The sequence below is a fragment of the Octopus bimaculoides genome, chromosome 16 (assembly GCF_046866305.1).
Source record: "Octopus bimaculoides isolate indiv1 chromosome 16, ASM4686630v1, whole genome shotgun sequence".
Classification (NCBI taxonomy): domain Eukaryota; kingdom Metazoa; phylum Mollusca; class Cephalopoda; order Octopoda; family Octopodidae; genus Octopus; species Octopus bimaculoides.
In genome coordinates, this window is record NC_142943.1 from 52,932,924 (window position 1) to 52,950,824 (window position 17,901).

Here is a 17,901-nt window from a genome sequence, read left to right on the forward strand (position 1 = left end):
ACGAAGACGTAAACACACCAGCTTAGGTCGTCAAGCGATGTTGGTGAAGACAAACATAGACACACACACATATAGGACGGGCTTCTTTCAGTTTCCGTCTGCCAAAGCCACTCACACGGCTTTGGTCAGCCCGAGGCTATAGCAAAAGACACTTGCCCAAGGTGCCACGCAGTGGGACTGAACCATGTGATTAGGAAGCAAGCTTCTTACGACACACCAATATATATATATATATATAAATAAATACATTATACATACATACAAATATATACATGTGTGACTTTATCTTTTATTCTCTCTCTACATACTCATGGACATGCATACATATACCTATGTGTATTTGTGTGTGTCTTTTTCAAGACGAGTACCGTTGCAATCATGGGGACCCTAAATAGAAGCTGTCAATATATTGTCTTTATATATTGCTTGCAATACCCCTTCTGTATATATATACTTTCTCAATATACCTGATACCATTATCTATGTTATTCCTTCATCATTCTTGATTATTCATTGCCCCAAACATTACGCTTGGATCCATTTCAGATTTCCAGTTGTCATCCACCCTTGTGTATTCAATGACGAATATTGATGTCTCTCTAGCATAGAATCCAGCATCATTTACTAAATGATTGGAGCTATTGCTCCTTGTTAATATACGTATTTATTTCAAACAAGGGATATGAAATCAAAACGATAGCATATATGGTATTGATTTAGCATAACCCGTATGCAACGAATATGCTTATGTGTGAGTATGTATGTGTGCATTTAGATAACATTTATACACTTAAACATAAAAAAGAATTTGCATCCGTACATATACATATATAATATATAGTGCGTGTATGTATATGCGTGTGGGTATATATATATATATATATATATATATACGCTTGAAACATCATTCTAAATATACGCACATTGCGAAGTATACATAAATATTTGAAGATAGCATATCATTCTATTTTATCTAACTCTCTCTTCACCTCTCTCTCTCCACACAGAGAGAGAGAGAAAGGGGGAGAGAGGTGGGAAGAAAGGTGGCCCGTGTATAAAGAAGAATTTGATGATCCTAAACTCAATCCGAAAAAGTAATTCCATCCACCTGTATACTGCTAATGGTTCCCTTTGCGGTTGCATGCTTGTCAATACCTTTCAATTTATATTACTGTCGGCAAACGTACTCGAGGTTTTATGCATTTTTTACTGGTACCTTCCGAGTGGTCGAGCCAAAAGTCGCAATGAATTCTGACTTGAAGAATTTTAAGGAATTATTGCACGTCAATAAAAATGTGTTTCTTGTAAACGGATAAAGGCGAACGTATATATATATATATATATATATATATATATATATGTAGAATGAATGAATATATATAAGTATACATACATACACACATACACAAACTATTTATAACTCTTATATACATATATGTATATAAAATGTATATGTAAATAACGTTATGACCCTCCCCAAATACACACAGATAATGTATATGTGTATGCTATATATATATATTATATATAGATATAAAATATATATTGTATGTGTGTGTGATAGCACGTGGTTTAGTGGTTATCGAGACTGGCTGAAGATTCGAAGACCAAGGCACTTCATTTTTCATTGCCCCACTTTACTCAACTGTGTACGTTATGAAGATGCATAAATATGATATGTTCATATATAAGCAAACATGTACGAATTATGCTTCTTAATTAGGAAACGATGGCGATTGAAATCCTGTAAATAAAATTACAAGCCTTCACCGTGCATTGACGATAGAAAAGAATCTAATATTAGTGCATATAAGCCTGACCGTTTTTGTTCCGTTTCTATGTTTTTTATATGTCCAAATATTAGAGCAATATCTATAGTCAATATGCGGTGAAGGCTTATATTTTTTGTCACATACATGTATAGATTTTGTGGCTGTGTGGTTAATAGCTTGCTTACCAACCACATGGTTCTGGGTTCAGTCCCACTGCGTGGCACCTTGAGCAAGTCTCTTTTACTATAGCCTCGGGTCAACAAAGCTTTGTGAATATATATATGTGTGTGTGTGTGTGTGTCTGTGTTTGTCCCCCCCCCCCAACATCGCTTGACAACCGATCCTAGTGTTTACGTCCCCGTAACTTAGTGGTTCGGCAAAAGAGAATAAGTACTAGGTTTACAAAGAATAAGTCCTGGGGTCGATTTGCTCGGCTAAAGGCGTTGTCTATCTTAAATGCTGTTAATCTTTATATCATGAAAAGTCAATACGACTAAATTGGCCAAGGGACTTATATTGTAATGAACTTATCAGATTGCTTGGAGCCACAAGGCTTGTTATAAAAACTTGTCTTGACACGTCTCCAAAGCATGAAACTATTTGCAGCTGGTATTTTTAGAATGTGTACGTGAAATTTATTTATATATATATATATATATATATATATATATATATATATATCTCAGAGGGAGAGATTAGAAATGCGTACTTCTGTTTTCGTTCGTTAACATGTAACTAGACACAACACTTTATACCTCCAATGTTTTAGTTCAGTTCCTTGCAGTTTTTAATTTATCTATCATGGCAATAATACCGTATAGGCAAATCGTTCAAATGTTTACTGTCTTTTATAAAGATTTGCCTTTTACATCGCCAAATTATTATTGGTTATTTTCGATCACAAAAATAGCTCCTCTTTATTTTCTCTTTTGTTTTTTGTTTTTGAATTTTGTAGTTGTGTGTTTTTGTGAAACGAGAAAGAAAGCAAGATGGCGAAAAAAAGATATAAATATTCTCTTGAGATAATATGTCGTTATATATCCATCTATTATGAAAATAATTAAAGACGTTTAATTAAACGTGTCTTAATCCCTGATGTATAAGTGTCTACATTTGAATTAATTACATGTCAGATTTTAATGCATTCTAAAATTTCTTATACGACATCCATCTTTTGCAAATTTCAAAGATAACTATATAAATAATAACGATATTGTAATTAGCGCAGCAGGATGAGAATTAAATTCCCGTAAAATCGAACAAGCAGAGCGGTTTCAATTACTGATTGGCTTAGCGTAAATAATATCCTTTCTGTTATAGACACAAAACCTACAATTTTGAGGGAAGGGGCCTGTCGATTATATCAACCCTAGTGGTCAACTGGTCCTTTATTGATATTGTAGGAATAATTGGCCAAGCTGACCCCGGCAGCATTTGAATTCAGAACGTTAAGTCGGAAGAAATGCTGCTAAGCTCACCGCCTTACCGTTAATAATATTAATTTCAATTTTTTAAATCTTTTCTATTCTAGGCCCAATGCTCAAAGTTTTGGGGGAGGGGCCAGTCCATTAGATCGACTCCAATACGCAAATGGTACTTAATTTATCGACCTCGAAAGGATGTAAGGCAAAGTCGACCTTGGCGAATTTGAACTCAGAACGTAAGGACAGACGGAAATACCGCTAAGCATTTCACACGGCGTGCTAACGATTCTTATTTCTTTACTGCCCACAAGGGGCTACACACAGAGGGGACAGACAAACGGATTAAGTCGATTATATCGACCCCAGTGTGTAACTGGTACTGAATTTATCGACCTCGAAAGGATGGAAGGCAAAGTCGACCTCGGTGGAATTTGAACTGGGAACGTAACGGTAGACGATATACCGCTAAGCATTTCGCCCGGCGTGCTAACGTTTCTGCCAACTCGCCGCCTTAAAAAATAAAAATATTAAACACGTTCTTGCCTTGTACTGGATACCTAGTACTACGGTGTATATCTCTATTTCCTCACTTCATACCTCTTTTTTATTTCATCTGTCTCTACGTTCTGAGTTCAAATTCCGCCGAGGTCGATTTTGCCGTTTTTCTTTAAGGGGTCGAAAAATTAAGTACCAGTTGCCTACTAGGGTTGATCTAATCGGCTGGTTCCCTCCCCTAAAATTTCGGGCCTTTTGCAGAAAAGAATATTGGTTTCAAATTTTAGCATGACGCCAGCAATTTAAGGGTTTGAGGTGAATCAATTACATCAACCCCAGTGCTCGACTGGTACTAATTTTATCATTTCCTAAAGGATCAAGGGTAAAGTTGACACCGGTGGAATTTGAACTCCGAACGTAAAGACGGACGAAATGCCTCTAAGCATTTTGCCCGGCGTGCTAACGATTCTCCCTGCTCACCGTCTTAGACATAGGTTTCAAATTTTGGCACATGGCCAGCAATGTTGGGTGAGGGGCTACGTCGATTAAATCGACCCTAGTGTGCAACTGGAACTTATTTTATCAACCCAGCAAAAATGAAGGGTAAAGTCGACCTCGGCGGAATTTGAACTCAGAACGTAAAGAGGGAGAAGATTCCACAAAGCATTTTGTCCGATGTGCTACAAGGAATGGGTGGTCATATTTGGAATGCACATAGTCAAGAAGTTAAACAAAACTAACAACATATTTTATGGTTCTCTATGCAGTGTCCCTTCCAGCTAGAAAGCGCAGCCAAATCTCCATCAAACTTAATCATTCCTCCAGACAGAACACATTTAGTTAGGTGCTCCTAAGAATTCTCTTGATTAAAATTTTGCTGAATTAAGGCCCGACCAGTGCTAAACAAGGCTACTCTTACTACAACTAAGTTTCTTCAACTCTAGCTCGGCCTGTTAAAAATAGCAGCCAAATCACTCTCAGATTAAACCATCATCACGTTAATTTAGTCTTAGAAATTCCCTGGAAACTACTAAAAAAAGAAATACAAATAGATGGGATGCCTTTTATCATAGATTTGCTCAATCCAAATTGACCTACAGCTAGATAACTACATCAATAATAATAAAGTACATTTTTGCGATGTACGTAATTCTATGCAGTCGAATAGCTTACTAGAAATAGCAACTAAATTTATCTCCCTATAGAAACCTTTAACGATAAAGAAGGGACGCATTCAGTGATAGAATCTTCGATACCAAAAAGTAAAGACTAGGATAGTTAACATTGTAATCTTACTCAACCACTGTTGAACAAGGGCTAAAAGGAAAAAAAAAAAACAAAAAAACTCAGATATTTAAAACAGAGTAAAGTATACAATACAGTTCCGTATTTCAGAGATGAGGAATTATGTACATTTGACGGATATCTGTCCTCATCTTGTTTGTTGTTAACACAACGTTTCAGCTGATATACCCTCTAGCCTTCATCAGGTGTCTTGGGGAAATTTCGAACCTGTGTTCTCATTCCTAAGGTATTTTTTCGATATTATTATTATTATTATTATTATTATTATGGTCACTGCCTGGAATCGAACTCGGGATCTTGGGGCTAGTAGCCACTACGCCATGTGGCCACGGAAATATTGGCGTAGTGGTTAAGAGCGCGGGCTACTAACCCCAAGATCCCGAGTTCGATTCCAAGCAGTGACCTGAATAATAATAATAATATCGAAAAACAATATCTAAGGAATGAGAACCCAGGTTCGAAGTTTCCTCAAGACGCCTCATTAAGTTTGGAGGGTATACCAGCCGAAATATTGTGTTAACAACAAACAAGATGAGGACAAATATCCGTCAAATGTATACAATATTAGACTGAAGTATGGGATTAATATAATATACACAATAAAATTAAATCTACTAATCAGGAAGACTTAGCAGCGGAAACATGAATATTGGTTTGTTTACGTCCTCGTAACCTAACGATTCGGCAAAAGATATCGATAGAATAAGTACCGGGTTTTAAAATCATGATTACTGGGGTCGATTTTTTTTTTTTTTATAGTTTAAGCTTAGAGCTGCGGCCATGCTGATGCACCTGTAGATTTTTTTCAAGGAAGTGCTCCAGCATGGCCGCAGTCTGACTACAAGATATACACAGACAGACACACACACACACATATAATGAATATATTTTAGATGCATTGTGTACAATATACACCAACATCATATGTAGATACATACATGCATATGTATGTATGTACGTATGTATGTGTGTGTGTGTATATATATATATATATATGGCAGATAGGTAGATAAATACACATACATACATATGTATATAAATAGATATGTAGATAAACATATAAACACACACATAGATACACATGCACATACATACTTACATATATACATACATTCATAGACTCAAGTGCGCACATTGCTGAAAATCTGTGAGCCTGCTTTTGTGTTTCCGTGAGCATGTTTGTATAAAGATGCACACACACACGGAGTAATTAATACTATTTTTGCTTTTCTTTAATTTTTCTAGTTTTTTGGGGTTTTTTTAATATATTTTTTCTCCTTTTTGCAGCAAAGTTTACTTTTACTTTGAAATCTCTACAGTGAAATAGTTTTACAACAACAATAACAACAACAGTATGATGCTGAGAAGCAATGCAAGAGAGGAGAGTGTCACAGAGAGAGACTAGATGGAAAAGCAACAACAAGAACAAAAACGGCAGCAGTAGCGACATTAGCAACAAAACGTAGCAAACCTATATGGTTCTCCATTAATGGAATCCTATTACAGAAATAATTGTAATTAGGAGAAGCTCTAATCAGGCAAACAGCATCTGTCTTACTTGACAAATATACGAATCCCATGATATCTAATGATGGATATCGGTACGAAACAAACTGATGAACAATTGTGTTTAGGTTTGCACTAAACTACTACTACTACTACCATAACCGTTACCACAGTCTCCATTGCGACCGCCGTTAAAACCATTATCACAACCAAGCACTACTGCAATCTTTACCACCATCGTCACAATCACCAGTACAACAACTACCACAACGAACACGACTAACTACCCGCCACAACGAACAGAACGGCTAGAACATGCACCACCACCACCACCACCACACAAATAACATCACCGCCACAACGAATACAATTTCTCCACCACTCAACGAACTCTACGGTTATAACGTGTACCACCACCACCCCAAAAGTAAACATAACCGCCACAACGAACGCTACTGCTATAACGAATGCAACCGCAACAACGAACACTACCATCACCACCGCCACAGCTAACTTCGCAGCCATGAGATCCTATGTTTATTAGTAGCGCGTGAAATCTTTGGCAAATGTCATATTCTGTGGCTTAGATTCGATCCATTCGTAGTAAGTAAAAGTGGGTGGACGAAAACTGCATAGCAGCTCACCTGGTGGATATTTACCTGTCATAGAAAACGTCTAATCTTGCCATAGTCTTTGTTCCATTCGCTCTTTCAGACAGTTACATTATTAATACAGATTATTAGTAAACAGAATCACAGGCGTGGCTGTGTGATAAGAAACTTGCTTCCCACTGTGTGACCCCTTGGACGAGAGCCTTCTGCTAGCCTTGGGCCAACCAAAGCCTTGTAAGTGGATTCGGTAGACGGAAACTGAAACAAGCCCGTCGTACATGTATATATCTATGTGTGTCTTTGTGGCATTGCTTGTCCTCCACCATCACTTGACAACAGGTGTTAGTGTGTTTACGTCTCTGTAACTTATTGTATCGGTCTATTTTGCCGAACCGCTAACACAAGACTTTAATAAATAAAAAAAAGCTCACGGAGTTGATTTGTTTGACTAAAACCCTTCAAGGCGAAGCCGCAGCATGGCCGCAGTCAAACAAGTAAAAGATAGAAGATAATATCTGTGGAATATTCAACCATTTGCACGTTAATTTAGGAGTAGGTTATTTAGATTATCAAAGAAGGGAATACTCATCATCGAACAACGAGAGACCAAGTACACACACACACACACACACATGCACAGACGCACTATTATATTAAGCAGCATGTAATGGCTGTAGCATAAAATGTTCTTTAATACTTTTAACAGAATACTTTGTTTCTTTAATACTTTCCGATGTGTTAATTGTTAATGTCTGCCATACATATTCTTTGCCTCTGACGATTCAGCTAATTTTTACTTCAGAGTAATTTTATTTCATTTCAAAGTTTTAACACTTTACAAATATGAACAGTAACTCTCTTAAATTTTCTTTTTCCTTCTAAACTGAGCTGTCTTGTGAAAGAAATATATAATGTAATTAAAAATAGTAAACCAACACCTGAACAGAAAGCGCTTCAACAAACTGAACAGCGTCAATGTGCCAAAATAATTAGGACATCTGAAACAGCGTAGAAAAACTCGAGTACGGCTGGTTGTGTAGCTAACTACGTTGTAAAAAAAAAAATTCGACTAGTTTATTTCTCGTGGTTACTTTTATTATTTACTGCTGTATCTGTTGAAAATGAATGGTGAGAAACCGGATAATGTGATTTAAATGAATTAACTAATATTTTAATCAAGAACAAGTAAGCTGTAGTTCTTTCTATCAAGGTAGTTAGACATATTGTTGGCGATTTACATTATTGATGCCAAGTGCTAACTTCGAATATTTACTTATAGAACATGCCTGGTACACACATGCGCACACTGAAAAGACACGTTCTCCACGAATATATAACATTCAGGGTTCGAGGTGTAGGAAGAATATTAGCTTTAATGAATCAGTAGTTAATATAAAAAGAAAAAACAACTTTCAGGAACAATTGTGGTTTATTGAGACGGAAGGTTGTGGTTTTTTTTCGTATCGAAGTTCAATAAACTCCAAAAAGTCCTTTTTATATTTCACGATAAGTGATCAGGGTTGCTGGTTATGCGAATAAGAATACAAGAGTTAAGGAATGGGGCAGATAAAATCCGGGCTACATATATTTCTTAGCGAGCGGAACCTCGGAAGAGATAAATATCCAAGTGAGGTGCATACCGCAGGCTATTATTCTTCTGGTCAAGGATAGCTTGACCAGAAGAATAATAGTATAATAATTGGTAGCTTTTCTTCCGTCCTTACGTTCTGAGTACAAATTCCACCGATGTCGACTTTGCCTTTCATACTTTCGGGGTCGATAAAATAAGTACCAGTTGAGTGCTAGAGTCGATGTAATCGACAAGCTACCCCAACCCCCGAAATTGCCGGCTTTGTGCAAACATTTGAAACCAATATTTTGTTACAAATAATTATCAGCGAAGGATAAACTGGTACAAGCAGTCAATAACCGATGGCTCTTATTAAACAAAACGAACAATATCAGTTTGTGAACACAGACAGACAGTCATTGATCCCACCTACGTAACATATATCTATAGGCAAAGTATGAAAGACACAACTCCTTACTAAAACAAAATAAAGAAGAAAACACAGTAAAATCTTTGTCGTATGAGCACCAAAGAATCGAAATTAATCTCTACCAACTTAAGTCTGCATGAAGTTTTGAATTCCTGGGCGCCACGTATACCCCAGTGAGAAATTGATGAACGTAAATCACGAAATATCGTTCTTCCTCTTTATAATTTTATGGTCTCATGCTTAAATAATCAATATAGATTTTATACTTTCTCTCTTCCCTCTTGTCTTTCTATTTTTCATAGCACTCTCTTTCTGTCTATTTTTATAACTCTCTGTTCGTCTGCATTTCCTTTACGTCCACATTGTCCTACTTTTTCTTAAATATTTTCTTGAATTTCTGAGTACCAACTCTCAACTTACCCCTCTTCTCTCTCTCTCTCTATCTTTGTTTCTCTCTCTCACATCATTTCTCTTCTATCATTGTTTTGCCGTTCCTTTCACTCACTCCCCCTTTCTTCTTTGAATAAGCTAACTCACAACTAAAGACCAAACAGCAGACATTGGAATTGGCCCACAAACCACAATGGATGATGGTTGATAAGATAAATAAAACAAAATAGACACACACACGCTCTATGCAAACATACATTTTCACAAGAAACTAACCAGAGTTACGTATATATATATACGTGTATATATATAATATATAGGGAGAGGTGAGGAGAGACATTATACAAATAGCATCAAATATATATATAAAAAAACTAGCAATTCAAAACTATATAAAACAAAACACTTATACACACGAGTCACAAGTTATACACGCTTGTATGTATGTGTATGAATATATATATATATATATATATACGTATGTATTTATTTATATGTCAATGTACGTATGCGCGTATGCGTCAATATGTATGTTTGTGTCCGTGTGTGTGTGTACATATGAATATATATACGTACTATGAATGCACACACGTACATTTACACAAGAGAAAGTTCCAAAAATGCCAGAAATATATTCCTCAACTTTGCCAAACCTATGTCACCAGCTCCAAACACCCCCACACCAATCCTTCACCCACCATCCCCAATGTTCCACAACTCTCTACACACCACCACCACCACCGCCACTTTCAATGCCACACCTGTCAGAGATAAGGTATACAGGGACAATTTTCTGCTTCTTTTTTCTTTTTGTATTTTATTTTAATACACTATAGAGGCACCATGTTCAGTGATGCAAATATAATAAGATTGTGATGTGCATCAGTTTGTGAGTATGTATGTGGTGAGGGGAAAAGAATGAACGAGAAAGAGATGGTGAGAGAGAGAGAACAAACGTAAGAGTGAGAGTGAAACAGAAACAGAAACAGAGACAAGGTGGGCGGAGGAGAGAAAGGAAGAGAAAGAAAAAAGAGCGAGTGTTGGGACGTGAAAGAAAATGTGGGGATATACAATAGAATGAAACTGCATATCATCTCTGTACCTCGTTGTCCATTCTTCAATTCTTAATCGGTCTCATTCTCTCTCTCTCTTTCCGCATACACACATTGCACTCACCCTCCTACATACATACATACATACATACACACACATAATCTTTCTATCCATCTCACTCACCTTCTCTCTCTCTCACACACACACAAATATATTGACAGATAAAGAGAGAAGAATGGACCATACTTAAAAGCGAATAATCTCTAGATGTTTTTGCCTACGCGATTGTGTGCGTGAGTGATTGCGTGTGTGTGTACATGTATGAGTCTTTATATTACAAATACGTAAATAATACTGTATATGCTCTCTCAGTACCTAGAGTATATATATTGGACTGCTGAACACTACACGTTTTTTGTATTCTTTTTTTTTTTTTTTTTTTTTGCATATTATCTCTTATTCATTTCTGCTGGAGAGCGTAGGCTCGAAACGTAAAAACACTTTTTCATTTTTCCCGAGCCTCAAACTTCTCATATTATTATTGCAGCATTCTTCAGTTTTTTCAAGCCCCCTAGCGGACACGAAATGCTGGGCCTCTAACCAGCCATTTCACGAAACCCTTAAAGCTAGGAACTTTTCAGCACCCCCTCGTGTATATATATATATGAATACACATTGATATACACACACATAGGTATAAGTATATACATAGATACATGCATATATGTAAACACACACACACACACACATATATATATAGTAAATTTCTATGTGCATAAACGTTAGTAAAGGTACTCAATACATGTATACATTCGAATTTTTTTGTTGATTCACTCTACTGTCACGACTCTAAGGAGCAAGAAACTCGATGAAAACCACTAACTGCACTGAAAGTTTAATTAATAATAAATAAAAAAAAGTCCGGTAATAAACCCCATGTATGTGAAATAATTATTGTATGTAATTGTAAACACAACTTCACATCAAAACCGACACAATGATCATTACATTGAATAACACTGACAGTGCACGCACGGTTAGGTAGGGCAACAACTACAAGACGCAGTCATTATGAAACACGTAAATTTGAACTTTCCGAGCTCCTCTTCAATGTCCACCAATCCACAATGAAGCTTTTAGTTCGAGAATGATAAACGTCTGTTATTAGAGCTTAAATATGCAATGCTCGTATGGGAAGTATTGGTGAAATGTGAGGCGTCTTTACGCGAGAATAATATTGCATGTATACAATTACAATGCTTGCTTATTGTCGGAGAATTTAAAGCACTGTAAATAAGTCTGCTCATGCAAGAACGCGAACTCGCTATCTCAATGAGACCGTATTTGGCATCGATATTTGGTTTTGTGCACAGAGGTTACAATGCGTATTGTTTTGATCTATCTATCTATCTATTTTAATATCTATCTATTTATGCACACACGCACACACGCACGCATGAACAAATGAAAAATGCGAATGTATGTGTTGACTCTTATCTGAAGTGAGAACGAAAGTATCATTTGCTTATAATTGACGCAATACAGATAACGAGTAACAACTAAAAATATCCATTTTATTACTTATCTAAAAAGGTATTTAATTAATAGCATAATGTCTAGTATACCAAAGAAAATTATAGTATGTCTAATGTCGGATCACCTTGATAAATACATACAAACACACACACACGTGATAATATATATATTAGACATAGGATAGTGCAATGGTTAAGAAGTTCAATTCGTAATAACGAGATCTCAGGCGCGATCTTACTCAATAGCATTTTCTATCTTATTGGACTGAATTATATTTTGTAAGTAAAATTAGGTATGCGCAGGCTGTGCAGAAAGCCGTTAGATGGATCATAACTAGTAAAAAATAATAGAAGTAACCAGTTCCATTTTCGACGCTGGAACTGGTAACTACTATTATCTTTTACTAATTCTTCAACTGGTAACTACTAATATCCTTTAAGGCTATTCCTTATTTCTTGTTCTCTGAAGAGCGTATAATTGGCTTATAAGAAAATCTTTGCTCAATGACCTATACACCACGTGCAAAGCTGTAAGACACTTTATGCATTATTTCTTATTTCCTTATTTAGTGCAGAAACTCTGCAAATATGTTTGAATTATTAATTATCTACTATGAAACGATATCACCAGTTTTGCTTGTTCATTCTTTCTAATATATATATATATATATAGGTCATGAGAGGTAATGCTGAGTAAGTGCTATCTCTGCTCAAACGATGAAGCACTTATAACTACATTTAGGCAACAACAACACTTTTGCTTTAGTTGCAATTCAACTCGGAGTTTTTAGTGGTAAACTAACTCGAGCACTCAACGTATATCCCTAATACATTACGTCATTAGACGGAATATATATATATATAAGCAAACTCGTATATATACAAACACTGTTAATAGGTTGGTGCATCAAGACAAAGTTCTTAGTGTATTTCTCAATGTAGTTGTCTAACTTACTTTACACCGCTTGTCTTGGTCACCCACAAGCTACTAATCAACTATACATACACATTCGCTTTCTCACTCATCTGCACGTACACGTTACACACAGACACATGCATGCCTATCTCTTTTTTATTGTCGTAATATTTCGCTGAGTCCATGAGTGTGTGATTCTTTTGTGTGAACAAGGTACCATCTAATGAAATTGATGCTCTAAGCATATTGGTGTGTTTGCGTATATACATACACACTCACATACATATACACACATAATATGTATGTATGTATTTATATACGTTCATATATATATACATGTATATATATATATATGCATATACACCAACGTCCTTGCATGGTCGATAGAACCAAACACAGCTGAGAATACTGAGCTGAAGCCCTTTCTCTGTCCACTTTCTTCCAGCTGTTACATCCTCCAGATTCTTCTAATTCGGAAGTATGGCGATCAAGAGGGCGTCTGCGTTCGCTACTGACTATGTGGCGGCCAAAGATAAAGTGAAGTTTTGATGCATGCTGATAGAAAATCTTCCTCAAATGTAAATGGCAAACGAATTATTTGTTTTACTGCAATTCTCTTTCGTCTATTTTGAATGTCCCAGATGGCAAGCTAGCGGAATCAGACCCGACAGCGCATGAGACAAAATGTTTACGGCATGTCTACGTTTTTTTTTTTTTTTTGTTGCTATGTTCTCATTTCCAATAGAAGCAAGATTAAAATTCATCCTTTTAGAGGTTGATAAAATCAAGTAGCAGGCAAAACTACTGGGGAACATATAATCGATAACAGACCCTCTAAAATTGCTGCTTTTGTGACAAAATTCGAATGAATATAAGGCGGCGAGATGGCAGAATCGTTAGAGCGTCAGACAAGGTCCTTAGTTGTAGTTTTGACGTTCTGAGTTCAAATATTGCTGAGGTCCATTTTATCTTTCAACATTTCGGGTTCGATAAAGCAATAACCAGTTGAGCACTAGGGTTTATGTAATCACCTAATGCCCTTCTCCTGAAATTGCTGGCTTTGTGCCAAAATTTGAAAGAATCGTACGTGTGTGTGTGTATGTGTCTGTATACATATATATTCACAAATATATATATATATATATATATATGTATATATTTACATAAATGGATGGAGAGAGAGAGAGAGAGAGACAGAGTGAGATACATAGAGAAATAAGAATGCCTACATAGATATAGACACATCTTGAGACGTATGACGTATGTTTCTTTGATTGAGTATTGTCTTAGAATATGAGAACAATGTTTTAAATGTATATAATTATCACGAATTACTTCTTGTATTATAGTGAAGTAGTACATTTGTGACAGTGAAATCCATCTATGTTCATATATACATACGAACATACAGTATATTCTAGGATATGCATATATATATATGTGTGTGTGTGTGTATCTGTATAGATATATGCATGTATGATTATATGCACACGCACACACATATATAAATATATATATATATATACATACATACATATATACACAGAAATATATATATATATATATATATATACATACATACATATATACACAGAAATATATATATATATACATACATACATATATATATATATATATATATACATACATACATATATATATATATATATACATACATACATATATATATATATATATATATATATATACATACATACATATATACACAGAAATATATATATATATATATATATATATATATATATTTACTTATGTATGCATATATGTGCATTTATAAATAATGAATGTATATATGCACGAACACATACATACGCATACGTCTATATAAATACATGCACACCTTCAAATACACATACACTTGTACAATGGAGTTGAACCGCGAGATAAATACATATTTACTATCACAAAGCCTAAAGGAAAAAGAATAAAAGGTAATGTGAATAGTTGGTGATAACTATTGATGATGATGATGGTTTTAGTGGTGATGAAATTGCAGCAAAATTGGTAATGAGGTGATGCGTGTAGACTGGCCGAGCAGTTAGAAGCAGAAGACTCGATTAAAAGAGAGAAAAAAAAAAAAGCCAGAAAATATCATGTGACATATGTAAACATATATGTACTATGTGAGTGTGTTTATGTGCGTGTATTTGTGCGTATAACATATATGTGTATGTATTTATATTATAAGTACGTATAACATATATGTGTACACACACACATATGTGTATGTATTGATATTATAAGTGCGTATATATATATATATATATATATATATATATGCGTGTGTTTTTACATTAAATAAGCATTTATGTATACATTTAGATATGATAATATATATGTATGTATATATACGTATATATGTATGTAGAGAGAGAGAGAGAACGTGTGTGTGCACATATGTATACATTTACATATATATATATATATATATATATGTATATACAGAGAGAGAGAGAGAGTGTGTGTGTGACCGAGAAAGAGACACAGACAAATAGATAGATAGGTAGATAGATATGTGTATATGAGAAATATGTGTACATTTATGTATATGTACGTTTGAATATACCTTTGAATATATGTATATACAAATGTGTGGGAGAGAGAGAGAGACAGACATGTAAAAGCCGGTAGATAATCAAAGACACATAGCACTGACAAAGAAAAAAAAGAAAGAAAGAAAAAGAAGTGGAGAGAAGGAGACAGTAATTGGGAGAATGAGTGAGTAAAAGGGTAAGAGAGACATGTCATCTTAATTCTCTTGATGTAAAATTAAATATGAAATCTACGTGAAAAACATTAGTTTAATTGAAGCGAGGTTAAGAGCACTTCCTGCCCATACAATACCCACAAGGAGACTTCCATTTATAAGCCTTGCTTTTACGTTAAAATGAGGGAACTCTTTTGATTTTAAAGAGAATCATTCGTATACACTCAAAATATCACACAAGAAATTAACATCAACTATTTGTTTCTTCTTCTCGTGTTCTAGTTCTTCCTCTTTTCTGTGCCATTCTCTCTTCTTCTCCTCCTCCCCACTCTCTCTATCTCTCTCTCTTGGCGCTATGGTCTTTCTCCTTGTGCTTCACTAAATGTTCATTATATGTGTGTGCGTTTGTGTGTATGTAATATCTTTGATTGTGTAAGTAATACGCAAATGTGAAACGAGATGATGGAGTAAAGAGGTTTCTGTATGTATGTATGTATGTGTGTATATACGATTTATATCTGCATGTATACACACACATACATATATGTTGATATCTCCCTCCCTCCCTCCCTCTGTCTTTCTCTCTCTATACACATACGCACATACAAGCATATATGTGTGAATTTACATACCTATATGCATACTTGTTAGTCTATATTTGTATGTGTGTATGTGTGTGTACATATGTCATGTCTACTTATGAACATAAGACCTTAGATAAAAGAATAATTGCAAGAAATTGTATATTGAATATAGATGTACATACTGCACGTGAGAGAGTATGAGAAAGAGAGAGATGCTCAGAAAGTGAAAGGGAAATCAAAGTGGGGAAGATAGACACCATGATGTGTAAAGAGAGGGAAAGTGAGAGAAAGAGAGAGAGAGCATAAGATGATGAGAAAGAGGCTGAGAAACTGTCTTTGTAATTGCATAAAGACGTTTATTATTGTAGTCAGCAAACACACCACACACACATACATGCATTCATATAAACAAAAGGGAAGAGAGACACGTAAACATATACATGCCTACAAGTACACGCACAGATATGCGTGTGTATATATATATATATATATATATATATATATATATATATATACACACACACATTTGCACACAAATGTACTTGTGTGTGGCACTTGAGTTTATAGTAATAGATATACGATTACCCACACAAACACACGCAAAATGTTCAGTGAATTCATTTATATTGCATGTTTATGTGAGTTTGTATGTGTAAAACGCGTGTGCGTGTAAGAACGAGAAAGACGGCGTGAAATATATATATATATGTATGTACGGATGCATATATATATGTATATATATACACACACACACACATGTGTGTGTATATATATATATGTATATATATATATGTATCTTGAGAGAGAGAAAGTGTGTAGGGAGACCACGAGAAAGAAATTTGATGAGTGTCTTACAGTAAAGGAGAAGAATGAGGTAGAGTATGGCAGAAATTCTAAGTGAGATAGATATTGAAATTGAGAGGAGGGGGGTGTGGCTTTCTTGGTGCAGTTGGAAGTCAGTAAGTATAAAGAAATGATTGGTTTATGTGTGTATGTATGACTATATATATATATGTGTGTGTATGTATGTCTCTATGTGAATGCCCCTACCATATGCATGTATGTATTTTTTCTGTCTTATGTGTACATATGTATGCATTGGAAGTATGTACGCTTGCATTTCTGTTGGCATATATGACTGGATGTCTGTAGGTATGCAGATATACGCGTGTGAGTATGTATATTTATATGATTATGTAGGTAGATATTTGAGTTTCTGAGTGGAAGGCACTGGGAAAGCGAAAAGACCAACAGTGAAACAAAGAAAGAGTCGAGGAGTGTGATAGTATGAGGAGAAAGACTGTGGGGGAGGAGGAAGAGATAGAAAGAAAATTTGTAATTGCAAACATAAGTGTATGATTGGAAAGAAGTGATTCATGTTTACCAATATATTTGTGTGTGAGCGCGTGTAAGCACGAATGTGAATGTGTTTGAATATGTGTGTATTTTGAGTACATGTGAATGGAAAATGGAGAAAAACGACAAGAAGAAAACGAACAGGTACTTTAATTTCTACACATAAGTATTTGCTACTATCGGAGAGATAATTTGGCATCATTGTCAATGAGTATATATATATATA

The 17,901-nt window shown here is 35.2% G+C and overlaps 1 protein-coding gene and 1 long non-coding RNA gene across 4 annotated transcripts in view; one reads left to right on the forward strand and one right to left on the reverse strand.

The window, feature by feature from the left end:
• Positions 1-11,035, forward strand: part of LOC128249683 (uncharacterized) — a 42,023-nt gene extending 30,988 nt beyond the window's left edge. Inside the window, exon 2 of the long non-coding RNA XR_008265797.2 lies at positions 6,284-11,035. This is a non-coding gene — a long non-coding RNA (uncharacterized LOC128249683). The remainder of the gene's footprint in view (positions 1-6,283) is intronic.
• LOC106876779 (uncharacterized) overlaps positions 1-17,901 on the reverse strand; it is a 786,971-nt gene that overhangs the window by 10,466 nt on the left and 758,604 nt on the right. The window lies entirely within an intron of this gene.